Source organism: Python bivittatus, unplaced genomic scaffold (assembly GCF_059951505.1).
Source record: "Python bivittatus isolate LINGU-HERP-01145 unplaced genomic scaffold, Pbiv_v1 ctg000850_np1212, whole genome shotgun sequence".
In the NCBI taxonomy this organism is placed as follows: Eukaryota; Metazoa; Chordata; class Lepidosauria; order Squamata; family Pythonidae; genus Python; species Python bivittatus.
In genome coordinates, this window is record NW_028277112.1 from 12,988,230 (window position 1) to 13,007,523 (window position 19,294).

Below are 19,294 nucleotides of genomic sequence, written 5' to 3' on the forward strand. Positions count from 1 at the left end.
AAAGCACACTAAATATACTTATAAATGTACAGCCAAAAGGTTGGGCTACTATACATTGATGGTCCTTGATTTGACTAGTTTAATGCAAATATACAGAATTCTCCCATTTTCATACATATCCTTTAGAATGGCAATCAAAGTATATTAAAACAGTTAATACAATGGGATGAAATAGTTTTAAACTAAAATCATTAATTTAATTTTAAGATACAATTTTCATGATAAACTTTATCAGTTTGCTTAATGTATAATATATAGTGCAGTGATGGTGATGCTTTGTGATCATAATGAGTTATGGCTAAAACTGATGAATAGATTAACAAAAGAAAAATGCTCAGAGGATAAAATTAAATGAATTAATACAAATTAAGAAAATATATTTCAGTACTATTGTTTGGTTTTCCTTTCCTCTTAGTTATTTCATTTCACATGCATAACGTCTTAAAAGTTTTAAACAAAAACTCCAAGTCTACCATAGTCATATTATATATGCATGTTATAATCCTCTTATCACACTTCGAATTTTTTCAGGAAATTCTCTATGCCTAATCATTAAAAAAATGCTTTAAAAAAGTTTAACCTCATTTTTAAATTCCAGCAACAAATGAATTTGCAGTGTTCAAATATTAATAAAAAAATATTTCCCTCCAGCAGATTTTTTACTTCTTTTATTTTGCTCCGTAGTCAGTTTTTATCTGTGTTTTTTTTGCATCTGCTGTCCAGGCCAAAAATGTTTCTTCTTCATCCACAGAAGCAAGGCTGTAAAATGTGGCAGAGTGCAGAGTTGAAGTGCTCTGAAATGTGAAGTGAAACAGCTGCCCATAATCATTTGCACAAGTGAGGACTTTGGGGCTTTGGTTTCAACTCCCATCTGCCTGGAATTCTGCATTTCCTGTGTGCAGATCAAGTGACAGACAATGCCTTTGATATATGGACACCATTCTCTTGGGTTCATTGCATCAGACTTTTCTTTAATAACTTCTGTGCACTTTTCTTCATTCAATATGTATCATTCCCATATAAAAATGCCCACAATTGAAGCTTCAGGATCCTTCTCAAGCTAAAGGTAGGTTGATTAATGAAGGAGTTATCTTGCTCACCAATAAGAGCAATGTCTTGGAATGTCAAGAATACAGCTGCTTGCAGCAAACAAAATTTCATTCACCTCATTTCCTTAATGCACCTTGACCGGTACCTAATGAGAACATCCGTCTCTCACGATTCTATTGTATACTTCACTTGGCCAGGCTTGCTTTATTGAACTGTCAATGAACTGAACAGTCCGTCCTTTGCAGACACAGACACCTTGGTCCATCAGGGAGCCCAAAAAGACAACAAATACTGGATATTATGTCCTCAGGCTGTTCTCTTCCAGGACAATGATTAGCTACCTAGATGATACAGAAGCTTTCAAGCTCTATATAAAACCATGCAAAGTCTTTAACAGAACTATTTTATGCTCCTGAAATATGTGAAATAGCAAGAAAAGGAAGGGCAGTTAATTATGATTTTCCATTTTCTTGTAATATATGACTTGCTTGCATCAACAGAAGCTGAGTCTTACTTTGCAGTTAGGAGCCACATTGTTCATTTGATTGTTCCTGCTATCTGTAATGAACCTGGTCTTTTTAGAATGTGTTAGCATAGAGCTGATCACAGTTAACAGTATAGACATGCTCTCTTTCTGGATACGTGGATGGCAAGCCAAATCAAACTTGCACCTTCTGACAAGATTCCCATCAAAGAGAGAAGGGGAGTGACACAGCATTTATTCTGGACTGAAAGAATTTAGTCTGCATCTCCCTACTAGAATCCATTAAGGAACATTGTGAATAAAAAAGGATACAACTGTTGACTCTAGAGTTTACCATGGCATTTCTGCTGCAGGGAGAGAAGGATCTATTTGATCAGTCCACAGCAGGCACCTGATTGGGTTTCAGAGTGAATGGGGTTATTCCTGAGCCTTTGATGCAGTTTGGTTGAGGCCTTTTGCTGCTTGGAATGAGAGGGTGACAATGGCCTTGGACCAGATTGCACCTGTGCAGACTCTCTCTACACACAGTCTCAAGTGGACCCTCTGGTTTATGGAGAGCCTCCAGAGGATGAAGTGGCAAAAAAATATGCCTAGAGCACCACTGAGGAAAATGAAGAGTGACTCCAACCAGCCCAATTAAGAGGCTTTCTAACTTCTGGCTATAAGAGCAACAAGTTATTAACATGCTTATTTTTGTGTCCTTACTGTGTCCTATGAGTGTCAGCAGCCCTGTTCAGGGTAAGCTGGTCTTTCCTGGATTAAGAAGGCCAAAGGGAGCACATGTGGTGCTGGTGTGAGCATTATTCTTGGCACTTGATATATAAAATTGTTTAGATTCACTCTGAGGTGGAATCCAGCTATGCAGGTCCTATGGAATTGATTGATACATGTTCTTACCCAGTTGTCTGGGAGCAGCTTGTCCCTGTTAATACTAAGGAAGTGGACAAAATTCTTGGAGGCATTAGTGACACCACCTATGTGTAGATCAATGCCCCTCATGGTTGGTCAAGAGGTGGTATGCAGTTGGATCCTTGAGGTGGTAAGTGCATTCTTCAGAGAGGGGGTGGTTCTGCCAACTCTGAAAGAGGTAGTGGTCTGCCGCCTTCTCAAGAACCCACTGCTGGATCCAACACAATCAAACAATGTTCACCCTGTTACCAACCTTCCCATTTTACGGAAGATTGTTGAGACCATGGTCAGCCTGCAATTTCAAAGGATCCTAGAGGGAATGGATTATTTTGACTTCTTTTAGTCTGCATTCAGGCTAGAATATAGTAATCATGTTTTTGATGACTTTTTGCAGGCTCAGGATGGGGGGAGTGCATGTATCAGGGCTCTCCTCAAACTCTCATTGACCATGGTATCCTTCTAGACCAGTTCAGAGGATAGGAAGCAGGGGTGGCAATGGTTCTCCTTCTCCTCCTCCTAGGGCCAGTTCTAGCTGATATTGAGGGAAGTGGTCTAGCCCCCTCACTCAGATCCAGTGTGCAATTTGGGATTTCTCCTGGACTCACAACTCCTGTTCAGGGAGCAAGTGGTAGCTGTGGCCAGGAGGGTCTTTGCAAAACTTTGTCTTATATATCAATAATGCCTATTTCTGGATTGGGAAGCTCTGCTTATAGGCACTCATACCTTAGTCACCGCCCAGCAGTGCACTCTACATGGGGCTGCCTTTAAAGACCATCCAGAAGCTGCAATTGATCTAGAAAGCCATGACATGGTAGTTATGGGTATATCTCAGTATGACCATGTAACACCACTACTTTGCAAGCTTTACTGGCTCCCAGTAAGCTTCTGGGTGCAATTCAAGCTACTGGTAATCACCTATAAAACCATACTTGGCACAGGGTTGGGTTGTCTGCAAAACTGCCTTTCTCTTATTGTTTCTATCTATCCCACATGTTATAATAGGATAGGTATGCTTCAGGTCCTTTCCTTGAAGCAATGTCATCTGATGGTACCTGGGCTGGGTGCCTTTTCCACTGTAATGTCTGCCGTCTGGAATGATCTTTTTCCCCTTCCCCACAATGTATGACTGGCCCAACCCTGATAGCTTTTAGAAAGGTGTTAAAAACTTGCTTCTTCCTCTGGGCATTGGGATCAGGATGATAGGAGATCCTGTCTTGTGAGGTATAATACATATCAAAAGTTCTTGATCATCTATTAATTATTTTTTTGTTTACATTGATGTATGCCCCTCAGAGTTCCCTTGTGTCAGTGGGGCAGCCATATAAATTTCTTAAAAATAAATCAAATAATCCTACCATTGGAAAATTTAAAGCTTTTATTTATTTGTTTGTTTATTAAATTTGTATGCCGCCCATCTCCCCCCGAGATTTCCCAAGTGATAAATGATGAGTAGAGAATGAGAAACAGTTGGAATTTTTAGCAGTAACCAGCCTGCCAATCATCTTTCCCTCTTTTTCTTGCTACGGTGGATTGTTAAAATGCACTGCAGCTACACACACACCAATTTCAAAATGGGCCTGAGGTGTTCATCTCTTTCCAGAAGCCTCCAGCAAAGTTAAAGAAGAAGGCTTATCAAACTTTGCTCTGATCTGTTTGCAACATATAGCAGAGAGGTGAGTGATCTCTGTCCTTCACACAGTGCTCCTAGACAAAAGAAAAGCAGCAAGACCTCTGACCCTCTCAGGTGTTTGTGCTACATAAAAAGACTATATGTTCATCTACTTGGATGCCTTGTTAAAACTCCCTAGTAAGAGCAACAAATAGCAGGAAGACAAGCAAGTTGCAGGAGTAGTAGTGGCCTTTACATCTTCAGCAATTCAAAAAGGCTTGGACCATAATATTTACGTCTATCACCAGCTGATTGTTTGCTTTTCCTCCAATAAACTAACAATGGAATAGAAACATTTGAACTGAATACAATTGGTCAACCAGTACCCAACTGATGGTAGCATAATCCAACCTTTATTTTGCTACCTTCTCTACTAGGATTTCATGGGAGACTTTGTGAAATGCCTTGCTGAAGTCAAGATACACTAGATCTTCTGCATTCCTGAGGTCAACTAAACTGTTAACTCTAACAAAAAAGGAGAACTGCTTGGTTTTGCATGACTCATTCTTGATAAATTAATTCTGGCTCATATCAAACAATGCATTATTTTCTAATTATTCCAAAACTGACTACTTAATAATCTGTATGAGAATGTTCCTCTGTAGTTACCCAAGTCCTGGGCATGACTTTTGCGACTTCAGGCTCAGCTTTGCTTGTGTTAAACAAGGAAACAGTCCAAGAAGTAGCCACAAAGTTTGAAATTGGCTTGTTTCAGGAAAGCTACTGTTGATGATAGTTTGCCTCAGTTTAGGCATAAGAAGATGCCACATTTGATTGAAAATGCAATAAAAAATGTCTTATCTTTGACTGGAAGAGATAAGAGGAAAAGGAAGGAAAGCACACAAGCCCAAAAGTGAATTGAGCCTCTGCTATGTTTACAGAATGAGATTGCAAGCCTGGACAGTTTCCCCTATAGAAAGAGTAAAAAAAAAAAAAAAAAAGACCAGAGGCATTTTGGAAATTGTAAGTGAGGTACCTTTTTGAGACAGAGTTGAATGAAGAAGAACCTAACTTATTAAACCATGAAGAACCATCATTCACTGTCAGCCTCTTCTACCTCTACCTTAACTTTAAAAAATTCTTCCATGCTTGTTATAAGTTGGTATCCCAACTGAGGTAGTTGGACTCCCACTTCCCAGGCCACCAAGCAAAAAAGTCACATAGAATCTTACATGCTACTCAGGTATATCCATAACAGGGGGGCCAAGGAGGCCAAAATGGTGGATGTAACTGTGGATCAAAACCCATCCCCTTGTATGCATGTACAACACTGATGCACATGGAAGAGTGACCTCAATCCGTGGCTGTACAAACATGCATGCATTGTCAACACAGTTTAAAAGGGGCGGGACTTGTATTACAATGCTCCATCCAGCATCTTGCAAATTTTTACCGTTATCCTGTGGGCATCACTGCACTAAATCTATTGTGAAATATAGATTGTATTAACACAGCTAAAACACTGGAGCAATTAAAATAAAAGTTGAAAGTGTTGGTTGAGGTAAATGAGTTGTTGTTATAAGTTTTATAGTGTTATGGATTTTTATGTACATTTGGAAATATATTGTACTGGTGACTTATCAAGAAAACTGATGTCTCAACATGCTTTCAGATACTGAAGAGTGATTAGAATTTGCCTGACCTTGCCAGGAAAAGCAGCTGATGGTTCCCCACTTTCAGAAGGCATAGAAATATTATTTTGCTGCAGCTTTGCTGGTCATTTGGAATGGCCACCTATTAGAAGTTAAACCAGTCCCAATTTTAGTCACCTTCTGGAAACAGTTGAAGACAAATTTCTTCCAGAGGGTATTTGGGCTGTGATGGCTATCTTTTTTAGATTGTATTGTTTGAATTTTTTCTTGGTTTATGGAATAAATAAATTTACAAAACACCGTTAATACTTCAGGTTTCCAATAAAAGGATTGCATCTATTTCAGACTGAAACCTTCACCTTGGGATATAAGTTCTCTATAAACTTAGTAGGTCTTACAGCTCAGTCACTGTAGCTTTGAACTGTCATTCAGTGAAGAAGCATTTCACAATATTTAAGTATCCTTGGGGACTGCATGAGAAATAACAGAAGAAATGATTCTAAGAAATTATGTTACTACTAACAATCCAGAGGGTTACAACTGCAGTTGGTGGGTGTACCTACATTGGGGAATATATAGTCAGCATATGAATGGCTCTGGGGAACAATGGATACCAAAAGAGGGAGAACTGTAAAATCTAATTATTATAAAGAAGCAATTCTGGGAAAACACAAGCATTTAAGTCTTATCTTATTCAAATGTGATTGTCTATATAGGTTTAGTAAAATTTGCTAATTTTGGGAAATGTGCTATTAGGCAATGCAATCTTATCCCTGTCTACTCAGACATAAATCCTTAAGAATAACAGCATTTATTTCCAGGTGCATGCCTATAGGATTGCAGTCTAAATACTTAATACAAATCTCATAAATAAAACAGAAAACCCTCTACTAAATTGAGCCTTTAACAGAGAAAATATTTGCTACTGAAATTGTTCTCATCAGCATTTTGTACAACATGGAAACAATTTTATTTATGAATCTATTCAGTATCAGCTCTCTTGCTTCATTTCTATAAGCTCCTATCTGATCAGTGAAGCTTTGAAATGTGTGTATTGTGATAATACTGATTATACATTCATCACTTTCAAATCCACCTCCGTTTACTAAGCATAAAAACAAGCATTAACTGAAGTATTTTCAATTGTACACCTCTCCTGTTCCAGTGCAGGGACTGTTACCTCCTTCCATTTTTTTAATGGTCTAACCCTAAACAGACAGTGCTACAAGTACAGGCAATAGTCCCATTAATGTGCTGTTAATTTTCATGCTTACAGGCTAAGATGGACTATAGAGTTACAGAAAATGAGCAGAAGCACATTTCCCTAAGGTAAAATGCACTCAGCAGTCTCTGAATAATGGGATTACATTTTTTTACATAGTTCTGTTTAATGGGTTAAATCGATTCACTCCTTCATGTTCAGCTGGTAAATATATCTTCTCTGGGCTACATGATATTAAGTGTGACAAATCTCAGACCCAGCTGAATCCAGCTGGGTGCGGTTCTCCCAAATGTCCACTTTTGTTTTCTTACTTATTCCGTTGGCAACTGAAATAATATTTCCCAAGAGCATTTTCTTCCAATGGAATCAAGGTGTCTTTCTCCACCGCCATTATCACTTACGTACTGTAGTAGTTCTTGCTGAAAAAACGATCTTGGGACTGAAAGCCACTTTCAGGTGAAACATAGAGCTTTCTCTGTTGTCAGAATCAAGCAAACCTGTTTTAAGGAAACCACTTTTAAGATTATTCAAAAACAGTATGATACTTGAAATGTGGGATAAATAGAGGAAAAAATCAAACATAGAAATATGCCAGTGAGTTCAAGATTTTTTTTAAAAAAAGGATCATGATGTTTTCATTTAATCTGCAATTCCTCCAAGGAGCTCAAGGTAATATATATATATATATATATATATATATATATATATATATACGCACATCTCTTCCCATTTTAATTGTTACCATTTGCAATACATTTGTCTATAATTTTTCAGTTTTAAAAAATTACAGAGAAACACAATGAGAAACGTTCAGAACACAAGCAGGGAAATAAATTCTCTCAAGTATCTTGTACTCAGCCTCTAGCTACAATTGAAATTGCCCCCATATAATTAACTCAAATGATGCTCAAGGCAACAGAAGTGCTAATATGCTTATTGGAAAATCTCATACAGCATTCAGGAATCCTCACCTTCCTACTATACTGGTGTTGCACTGAGTAATCAGGTCAACAAAGCCTTACTACAAGTTAGATTGAAAGATAACTTGCCAAAGGTCACCCTATGAGCTTAATGGAGATCTGAGTCTGGGTCACTTTATTCCTTGGGTCTTTTGAATGTTACTGAATGAATCTGGAAAGTTATAAGAACCTGGTAAGACCTTGCAGATGTAACTAGTGCCATCAACTCTGAGAGTACAGCAACAATAAAATACGTGCAGTAAACACTAGACAAGACAGGCAATTGACTATTCCTATGCCCTTCCTGCCATAGGATCTTGTATATACCTTACAATGTCACTAAGACTCTGACATCAGCTCTTGTAGCTTCTTCCCCATACCATAAACTAACTTATGCTTTCAAAGTAATATGAGTCTTGAGTTTGAGTACTATCTTTAATTTTATTTTGTACTATTTCCTTTTCACTTACTTGTGAGGTTGATTTATATAATCAGCCACAGTCAAGTGGTGGAGTCCTTCAAGGGCACAGTCTAAGGTGAGGTGACAATATTTTAATGCTGCTCCCATGTAAACATCCCTTGTAAGTAGAAAGCTAGAATCATGTTGAGAAAGTTTCTAGCCTGATCAATTCCATAATATGGTAAATTTCTATGTTAAAAGAAGGTTCTTAAAAACATAAATCGTAAGTACTGGTACTGGGAACTATTTACTTACAAGCATTCAGAAATTCACCTTTCCACCTATAGTCTTAAAATCAGATGGGATTAGGATTCATTTCTGTCTTTAGAATACTTTGTACATTGAAAAGCAAGACTGGATGCTCAGTCTGATCCAGTTCACAATCCTGAATGTGACATTTTAAAGATGTATTTTTCGTATGTGCTTATTTTTGTACTTCTATCTTTAACAAACTTAATAAGATTGGTATAATCCAGTAAATGTGACTTGCATACAATATGTTAACTCTTGGTTTTAGTAACACAAACCCAAGTGTTTGCTTCATTTAATTTTATGATAGACAATGTTGCATGATCTACAGCTATCAGATTTTGGCTACAAAAAACATTAGACTTCCATTAGATAGCAGAAAAGAGATGGTATTCTCTGTATAGCTTTGCTGCTATACATAGTCAACTGGGCTTTTGCTGCCCAGATCTTGTAGCCTGAACATAATCTATTAATAACAGAAAATACGATGGGTCTGAAATTTCTGAGAAGAGTTGAATTGCAACTCAAGCCAACACTGAATTTGAAGAAGATGACACAGGGATAAAAACCATCCTCACATTAAAATGCAAAGCTTGGCTGCAAATCTGATTATATAAAGCCTTATTTTATATGTGGTATTAATATATACACTCCACATTGCCAGATGTTTAAGGTTGCTTTGTATTCTTCATTAATCTTTTGAAGTTAAAATGTAGATCTTGAAAGGCTAATTAAATATTAAAGGTAAAGTTAATGGAAAAAAGAACAAAGCATAATGAATATTATTCAGTTTATTAGGAAGGTTAACGAAGACTAATGTGTCTATTCCAAAGTATTTTGATAAGTTATGTGTAGTTAGACTATACGTAACTCTATTTTGTTTTTGTACCAGAGGACCAATATGATGCTATTCTGTTTCTAGTATTATTTTTCTCCACATGCCTCCTAAACTTGTTTAAAATGAATGCTGTGAAAAGTAGTATCATGAAAGCAGGAAGAAAATGACCAAAGAGTTAAATGTGTGTCTAACACATATAAACATTTTCAAGGTAGCCTTCCTTCTGTGCACTTTAACTTTGTGTCTGACTATAATGATGGTGGGCACAGCTGTGAATACACCCCAGAACTTTTACCAACTACCTTGGATCAGTTCTTCACCTGAGCTGTGATATAATAAGTGGCTTGGGTGGTGGTCTTAGAGGACCCCCTTTTTCTCCATTATAGCCAAAACTATGAAATTCAAATCTATAGTCTTTACAACTATACATTCTGTTGTATCTCATCTGCTTAAGAAATATGGTAGAGGAACACTTAACTCCAAGCAGGAGGAAGAAAGCTAATGGTTGTTTCTGACTCTCATGGTCAGAGCATGATCTCATTCACCACAAGAAACTCTCAGTTTAAAAAAAAAAAATCTCGTGACTGCCCATTAAACAACCACACTGCCTGTTCTTGAATTGGCTCCACGGGATCATTTGATAACCATCTTCAGTCAACGTATCAGTTCTGAAATTAGGAATTTTTTTAAGCGTGCATGCATATAGCAGCAGTTGCAATAAGTTCGCTTGATTCATTGAGGTGATGAGGGAATTCTAAGGACTGAACAGAAAAGAAAAAGTTAAACCAGCTTTCAAGACCCTCTTGCCTTCTCCTTCTTCTAAGAGCTACCATGTGATTCCTCTTCTTCTGTTGGTAGTACAACATACAGCTGTATCAATCCAGGCTTGACAGACTCAGCCTACTTTCAGTGCAAAATAAAGTTCCAATGGGCTATTCTCCTCTCCCTCTCCCTTTGCAAGATGTTGGAATTCCAAATTTTGAAGGAGAGAAGGAAGTATAAAGAGGTTGCAGGAATAGCAATCACATTCAATCAAGAAGGGAAAAAAGAGGATGGGTGAGCTTTGCCCAGTTTTCTATACAAAAATAGCCCAAGTCTGTCATTACAAGAAGAGCTGCATGGAATTATAGTGCATTGGGAGAATAGATCAGTTGCAGCCAGTTTATTTCCTTACCACTTGTCACTTTTGACAATCTCCCATTGAGAAACCCAGGTCAGAATAAGTAAGAGGAAGAAACTTAACAATTGTTATTCTGTTTTTGTTATGTCTTCACAGCATAGGGAAGAAGTGATATTTACCTTTATATAAGTAAAGTTTACCTAAGGTTCCATGAAGCTTTAATCCTGTGAATTTAGAACTGAACAGGATTACAGGATAAGCAGGTGTAGGAAAATAAGTTAGCACTCAAAACCCCTTGAGTGGCTGAACAATCAAAGACTGCCAGTGGAAACTGCATAAAAGATTAATGAAGTATTATATGGTGATAATATAGACATTTATTCTATTCGTAGTTCAAAATAATATTTAACATTTTAAAGCTACCTCACCCACACAAGACCACTGACAACTTTTCAAAAATAATCCAATAGCTTCCACATTCCTAAATAATATTTGTTTGCTTTCCTTAAAGGTGAACAACATGTAGCTGTTCCTTGACCCCAAATACTGCATGTCCATTAGCATCTGCAAACTATGTTTATGATGTGAAAGTAAACAAGTTCAAATTTTGTTTTTAATTGGACTTAAAGATATATTTCAATGTACTTAATTATATATGGTCAGATTTATCAGCCAACCATATCTGAATGGCTCCCAGATGCTTACTATATTCATAAACACAGAGACAGAGAGATCCAGCATGGTGTAGTTATTTGTGCTGGACTGGTAGCAGGGAGATCTAAACTCTACTGCACCCTTAGACACAGAAGCCATCTGGGCGACCTTGTGCCTCTCATTCCCTCTCTAAGCAAATCAGGATCTGTCTTTGCAACAAGCCAGCTGAAAAACAAAATCGCTCACCACATCATGCATGCATAAGCCTCACTGTAAGAGTTGCATGTAAACAATGCAAAACAAGCAGACTTTAGAAAAATATCATATATATATCCTCAAAGTTGGTGAGGTGTGGTCAACAAAACATTGGTTCTAAAGTAGTTTCTAGATTATAGATTTATAACAGAACAGCAGAAGCTAGTTTGGAATAAATCTGGACTTCTGGCATACTGTGCAAAATGTGCCAAAATGTATGGATACTGTCCTCAATCAATCAATCAATCAATCAAAACTTTATTTTGGTCATAGACCAGCATAATGTACAATCAAAAAGAATTACAGCCATTTCAATATAATTGAAAATTTTGAGATATTAAAAAAATAATTAAACATTAGCATTGCTAACACAGTTCTATACTATTAAAATACTAAAATCTCTCTACAAAATTCTTAATATTAATACTATTAACTAAAAGGGTTGGGGCTCTAAAGGCCACAAAGAGGATGTAAAGATAAAGATAAAATAAAAGAGGGATTCCTAGTGAGTTTATCTATGCCTACTACTCTTATTTACCTATTTATGGATCTTAATTGCTGCCAGGCAGCATCTAGAAATGTTATATATAACAAATGGTTCCTTATCTGAGAGGAGAAAATCAAGAAAAAAGCTTTCATTATGATCTATAAAACATGTCCATAAAAGAAAAATAAAACTTTCTTGACTACACTGGTAATAGGGGCAGTGTAAAATCATGTACTGGTAGTGTTTGTACTGCATGGACAGGTTCTCATACACATGAGAACTTCAGTAAATCTCCCATTAAAAACTAAGGAAGGTAAAACATTAAGCTTGGCTCATTTTATTGGTAGGCAAGACTAAAACTGTTAAGTACCTGCCCTGTTCCCATCTGAAATCAGTTGTGCGAGATTTAATGTGAGCTGGAATATGGGTGACCTCATTCTGGAATTCTATGTGTAGAATTCTTTATTCTTTTAGCTTGAGTGTATTCCAAAAGAAGCAGTTGTTCAGGTGGCAATCTATAATGGGTAAGTTTCTCCTGAATTGATTGTTGCCACAAAGATTGGAATTGGTATACTAGACCAATGGAATCAGTTCCTGATGGGAAAAAGTGACATTGGAGCCAATAGGTGAGCATTAGAGCCATGCTCTCATCTCTATTTTTATTGCCCTGCTTTCCTCCTGGGTATCATGTTAGATATATATAGGCACTTGATGCATAGGATTTGCATAAACTTTGTTTGTATGGCCTCGAGTGATTTATAGTGAGGGAATGGTCCCAACTAAGTGCCACACAACATTGAGCCAAGAGTAGTTAAAATATTATGTGAAAGCCTTGATTGACCAAAATCAGGATGGGGAGTGGAGGTTAATATCAATGGGTCCATACAGTGATAAACATGAGAGATGGAAGACTTGGAATATAAGAAGACCAACTGGTAAAGAATGTGAATTAACAAAATAATATATATAGAATGCCCCAGAATTGTATGGACATAGGCTAATAGAAAGTATGAAAAAGGATGTCTGAATGATGAAATGAAAGAGGCTGTGGATGATGCATGTAAGAGAATGATTGCTATAAAAAATGGATAGGAGAAAGATAAAATATAAAGTGGATACAGAAGAAAAAGTTCCCAAACATGTAGTGACAGAGAGTAAGGAAGAGATTTAAAAGGACATAAAAATCACAAAGCCATTTTGACGGAAATAAAAGCAATGGTTTGGATGTGGTGAAGAGGGATAAACAAGGAACCTCAGCAGAGTGAATGGAATTAAAAATAAAAGTGATGGAATAATTTGGGATTAAACTGAAATGAAGGAATGCTGGAAAGACTATTTTAGAGATTTGTATGGGAGTGATAGTGGAAGTGAAACAAATGCTATAAATGTTGGTGTCCAGGAAAAATGACAAAAATCAGTCAGAAATGCTGAGAGAATATTCAAAATTGATAAGACTGCAGGTGGAGCTGGTGTAACTAGAGAAATGTTAACATATGGATGTGGTTTGCTTATGGAATAGCAATGTGATTTGTTCAATGTGTGTGTGAAAACTGCATCTGTCTCTGATGATTCAAACAATACATTTACTGTGATGAGTGAATACATCAAGTACAGAAGTTTTAATTTGTTAAGTGGGAAAGTGGGAAATGACAATGAGCAAAATTTGGTAAGTGCAGCTTCATGCCAGGGAGGGTATGCAAACCAGATCTTTGCTCTTAAGCAGGTCATTGAGAAATGTACGAATGTGAGAAAGAAACTTTATTGTACATTTGTTGATTTAGAAAAAAGTGTATGATAAAATGAATAAGCTTCAATTATAGAATGTTTTGCATTAAGTTTTGTTGCTGAAAACAATGAGAGTGGTATATGAGGGAAGCAATGTATGCATGAGAATAAATGGAATGAATAAAGGCAATACTTCAACCTTGAGCAGTGAGTAAGACAAAGTGGTGTGATGTCCCCTTGGTTGTTTAATATATTGGCTGTCAAAAATATCAATAATTTGTGGTGATGATAGATAAATGTTTGTTGGGAACATGAATGTACAGTATATGTAATTTGTATGTAGATTATACAATGCTGTTGGCCGAGATCCAAATGATTTTCAGTAAACATTAGAAAGATTATATGATGTAACAAGTATGTTTCTAAAAATTAATTTATCAAATGCCAAGACATTGATTGATACAGAAAATTGAATAAACAATTTTAGGTCATAAAAGTTAGTTAATTAGACAAACTAGAGCAAGTAGATGATCTTGTGTAGCTCAACAGAATGCTTACTGAAAACTGAAAATGGATAGAGAAATTTTAAAATGTGGCAATGCATATAGGAATGTACTGGTAGTATATTATCTATTGTAAGGAATGAATGTTTGTCAAAAAAAACAAAAGTAGCTTTGTATAAGAGCATGCTTCTGCCCACTTTGTTATACGGAAGTGGAAGCTAGGTGTGCCAGATAAAACATAAAAGTAATAAGAATGCAGTGACAATTGGGTACTTACAAAGAATGTGTGGTGAAACAAGAAAAGAAGCTCAGAAATGAATGGGTCCTGAATGAATGTGAATTGAATACAAAAGTGAATGACTAGTATGAAAGAAGTACATTGAGGTTAATGGAGATTCAATTGCAAAAAAGGAATATTTGAAAGAAGAATGAATGGATTGAAAGGAAGATTAAGACTAAAAATACTGTGGTTGGATGGAATTGATGAGATCCTCATAAAAGGACAGTTTAAAAAGCTTCTAGAATAGACATGGAGAGAAAAACATGAAAGAATATAGTGAATGGTATTGCTGTACACTAGATTTACCTATATTTCCTAAAGCTATATCTCATACTTTTAATTTCTCTGGATTTGTATTTCTTCCCTTCTACACTTTATATTACTTCACTTAGCCCAAAAGGGAATAGCATCACAAGTATATGTTTGCAAGCGTGTGTGTATGCACAAACATGCATGCATAAAATACATACATATTTAAAATCCATCAGCAGTTGGGTACAACCGCATGTATGATCCTCCCTGACAGATTCATATAGAATTCCATAGGGGTTGAGCAGTCTCAAACTCAGATTTAAAAAAAAAAAAAAAAAGAACACAACTTTGACAAGTTCTGTGCAACATCCTAGTGGGTAAAGAACTAACTCCATTTGTAATCATTCTAGATAATGAGTTAAAATACCAAATTTTAACCAATAAATTTAGAAGGAATTTATTTATCCAAGGTATGTTCTAAAAATGTGAACTGTTCCATATCAAAGAACTTTTCCCATCCAACAAAATTATGATTACATTATATCTGATTGTATGTCAAGTATATACAGTAGTATTTATATTATCGGAGGCTTAACATCTTTTTACGCAATCATATTACATAGAATAAATTATTATACATAGAATAAATGAATTTAGTTTGAAGTTTTCAAGCCAAGTTTACAGCCAACTTAGCAACATCAACAATGAACAAAAAAATCAGGTAATATTTTGCACAGGCAATCCCTATTTAAAAAAAAAAACAAGAAAAACTTTTATCCCGACTATATATATATATATATATATATATATATATATATATATATATATACATACATACATACATACATACACATACATACATACATACATACATACACGGGATAAAAATATAATAATAATAATAGCTATGTATACCATTACTATGTAAACTAAAATATGCTATAACAATACTAAAAACATTTATACAAAAACGTCCTATCAAGTACAATTAAAATCAAAGCATGATGTTGCTAAATGGCCAGAACTGCAGATATTACTTTCCAATTTTTTCCTAAATAGTATAAGCAATACATAAAAAGTGTCTGATGGTGATCCAGTATAGCTAAAGGTAATAATGATTAGTCCAACTGAAAGCAATTGGAATTTCCTTTAGTAATTTTGAAAATCTGAACTTGAGAGTAACAGTTCTATTCATTTAAATATGGAATTGATGCCCATGGAATTAAATATTTTTACCTTTCAAATTATCATACCATGGTTTGTTCCTTGCCTCTATGACCAAACTGTATAAGAAAGGTAGAAGACCTGTATCACCTCATGCATATTATGGAAGCATATCACTAGGATGAGACAAAACGTCTTAATACTCATAGAAAACTAAAAGTCAGGGAGAAGAATTCTCCTTTAGCTTCTTTTCTCCTGTGCAGGAGACATTTTGCATTCATAATGTGGAACTTCCCACACACACCCAGCCATATTCTTCCACACATGCTTAGCATTTTAGTAAGAACTTGAGTCCCTCAGGTTTATCTAAATTAAGCATAAGTGATTCTAGTTAGAAAAGGGCTAGAGAATGAAAAATGTTGCAGGCAGACAGAAAACTGTTGTCTGGAAAAGCTGGCAGAAGTCTGCCCTTCAAGACACTTGGTTAGGCAGAATTATTCTATACCAACTTGCATTCCAAAAAGGCCAGAAGAGAACTTTCTCATAAATTCCAATACTTCTTGTCTCTGCAGATAATTAATGAAAATATTTATAGCACCAAACAAGATGGTGGGGAGGGGAGAGAGAAATCCCAGATCTTGGATCTTTGTGAATTGGGTAAAAATATTGATTTTCATTTTGTTCAAAGAAGTTCAATGAGTGATTTAGGACCTTAACATCTCTATGAGTTTGGCTGTGTCCCCAAAATAATTCACTATATGTTGGTTATTATTCTGCATTTGCAATTAATCAGCTTGGTAAAGTGCTTCATTTGGTGGGTAGGTATTGTTTAAATAAATCTGGGAACACTAACCTTGTCACGTTCAGGGGTCGAGTGTGGGAATGAATCTTTAGAAGACAGAGGGGAAAATACTTAAAGGCCTGGTCACAAGAGATTTCAGCTGGACAATCAGAATTTATTTCCAAAGCCGATGGTATACCCAGCAAGCGCCATGGCATGTTTTAAGGTCTCCTTAACCTGTCTGAGAAAATTGTATAAATCACAGCAATAAAATCTTCCCATTCAAAATGCTAGTGCTGAAGAGCACTGACCAGTTTTTGACCTCCTATTCGGGGCCCCAACTGACCCTAACTTAGAAGTTCAAATGGTCAATAGCAGGTCACTGAGGGCAGTTGCAGAGCCATTTTAATTTAACTTTGATTGTAAGGTTAAATTTATGCCATGCAGGTATACTTTCTGATATTTTCCAGTCTTTACGCTAAGTGCAAACCATACTGTCTCAAGGAACAACTGGCAACTGTGCGCCATCTTTCACTCCTTCCACTTTTCCTTTAAAATAAACATAAGAGAAAGGGAAGAAAAAAAACTCACACAAACAGGTTGCTTTCCTTCTGGCATAAACCATGTTGGTCATTTATCAGCATAATGGATCTATAGACAACCTTAAACAATTGTCAAACATTCTTTTAAAAGCCATTAATTTTTCAACTAAAATATATCTGTTTTGTGCATTTGTTGAACCCTTCAGTTGTCATTGCAAGGGGCCTGTAAAACTAAGCAGAGGCCTGATCAGTTTTCAGTGAGCTTTGAGCCTCAGAGTTCACCTGGGTCACCCACAAGATTTATGAGACTTAGTACGAAGGTCTGATTGGACTGTTAGGCCCAGAGAAAGCTGACAGGTCCCCTCCAACACAGAGAGTCCAGGAACTCTACTCATACGCTCCCAGTAGCTGTCAGAGAGGCAGCAAAATTGATGGGCTGTACAGATACCAAAGTGGACATCAATAAAAGGAGATGGATGTGAACCCGTCGAGTGACATACCTCGCTGCTGGGATGGTGGGGGAGAGGGGGGAACAGGTTAAAAAAACACTGGAAAGTTATTTATATAAGCTTCAAGGACAAGAGGCTTGTCACTACTTTCTTGAGGATTTAATCTTTAAATGCCCTGTTTTCTGGATTTCATCATTCTCTAGTTAACCCATATTCAAACTCAAATTGTTACTGAGTTCAAGCATCTCAGTGGTTGCCTTGAGTATACAAAATAATATTTAAATATAAAGGAAAAATCTAAACATTTCACCAAAAATCAAGGCTACTAAAAACAAACTATACTCCTTTTAAATTGTCCCCTGCAATGAAGCTTCACAAAAGCAATCCTTATAATAAAATGTGTAAGCTTTTTTATTTGGAGCAGTTTGTCACTCTAAATTAATTCACCCTCATTTCCATGCCTTTGTGTTTCATTTAATTCATTTTATGTCCAAGAAGAGAAAGGTGAAAGGAAAATGCTCTTATCTAGAGAAGCATTTTAACAAAGATTGTTTGTACCATATGACAATCAACCAATGTCAAATCTCAAACTATTATAAATAATAATCTAATAATTTTACTTTTATGGAACATCACATTAATCAGTAGTTGATATATTATGCATAAAATGTAGCTTAACATCTTGTTAGACTCTCATTTAACTGCTGCAAGGTTAAAAATAGTTTATAAATCAAGGGATGACCTATATTGGGAAGGTTGTAGTCAGAAAGGGACCTTGATGTATGCTGGGTATAGATGCCCAGAGATGGTAACCTGTTAGCAGGAAGTATATGAAATCTTCATGTTTCCCCCCCTCCCTGGTATAGACTGGCTAAAGGAGCAATACTGTTCTCAGTTATGATAGCGTATCTACAGCCCATATTCTTCTCTCCTGCGATGTTTGTAGAATCCATGAAAAGGATCCTAATGCATATATAGTATACTGCCGTTTACATGTAGACTTTTTCTTCATTCACAAGCCTAATGATGCATGGGTTCCGAACACATCAAAGTTTTACAGGCATACCATACACCTCCATGGCGTTTATTTCACATATTTTTCATACCACCACCACAAGGGGACCAAGAGTGCAATCTCCTTTCCTGTGGTCAGCATATGTACTGCATATGCTGAAGATACATCTTCATCAGAATCCTACACTTGTTCAGTTGAGGAGAACAAGGCTTCCTCACATGATTGCTTTGTCTAGTCACTTAACAGCTTAAGATCCCACTTGGTAGTACAGAAAGAATATAGAATAATTACATTTAAGCATAGGTCAGATTAATTTACCATATTGTAATGGGCTGCTTTAATGTGTGCTTTTTCAGTATAATTGGACATAGTTTTATAAATTGAAATTATTAAAAATAAGAGATATCCAGTTAAAATTCATTTTGAAAAGAATGGCTGCAAATCAGAAAACACTTTTGGAGAGCACTAGGTTAAGGAAAGCCATTCTAAGGAAAAAGAAAAGTGGACTGTGTAAAACAGGAATATCTTCAGAAACCCCCCTTCTGGTTTGCCCAGGTGGCTAATGAAATCTTTTCAATTTTATCACCCAACCTCTTTCTGAATTATTTCCTGTTGATATGATTTTATATATGATT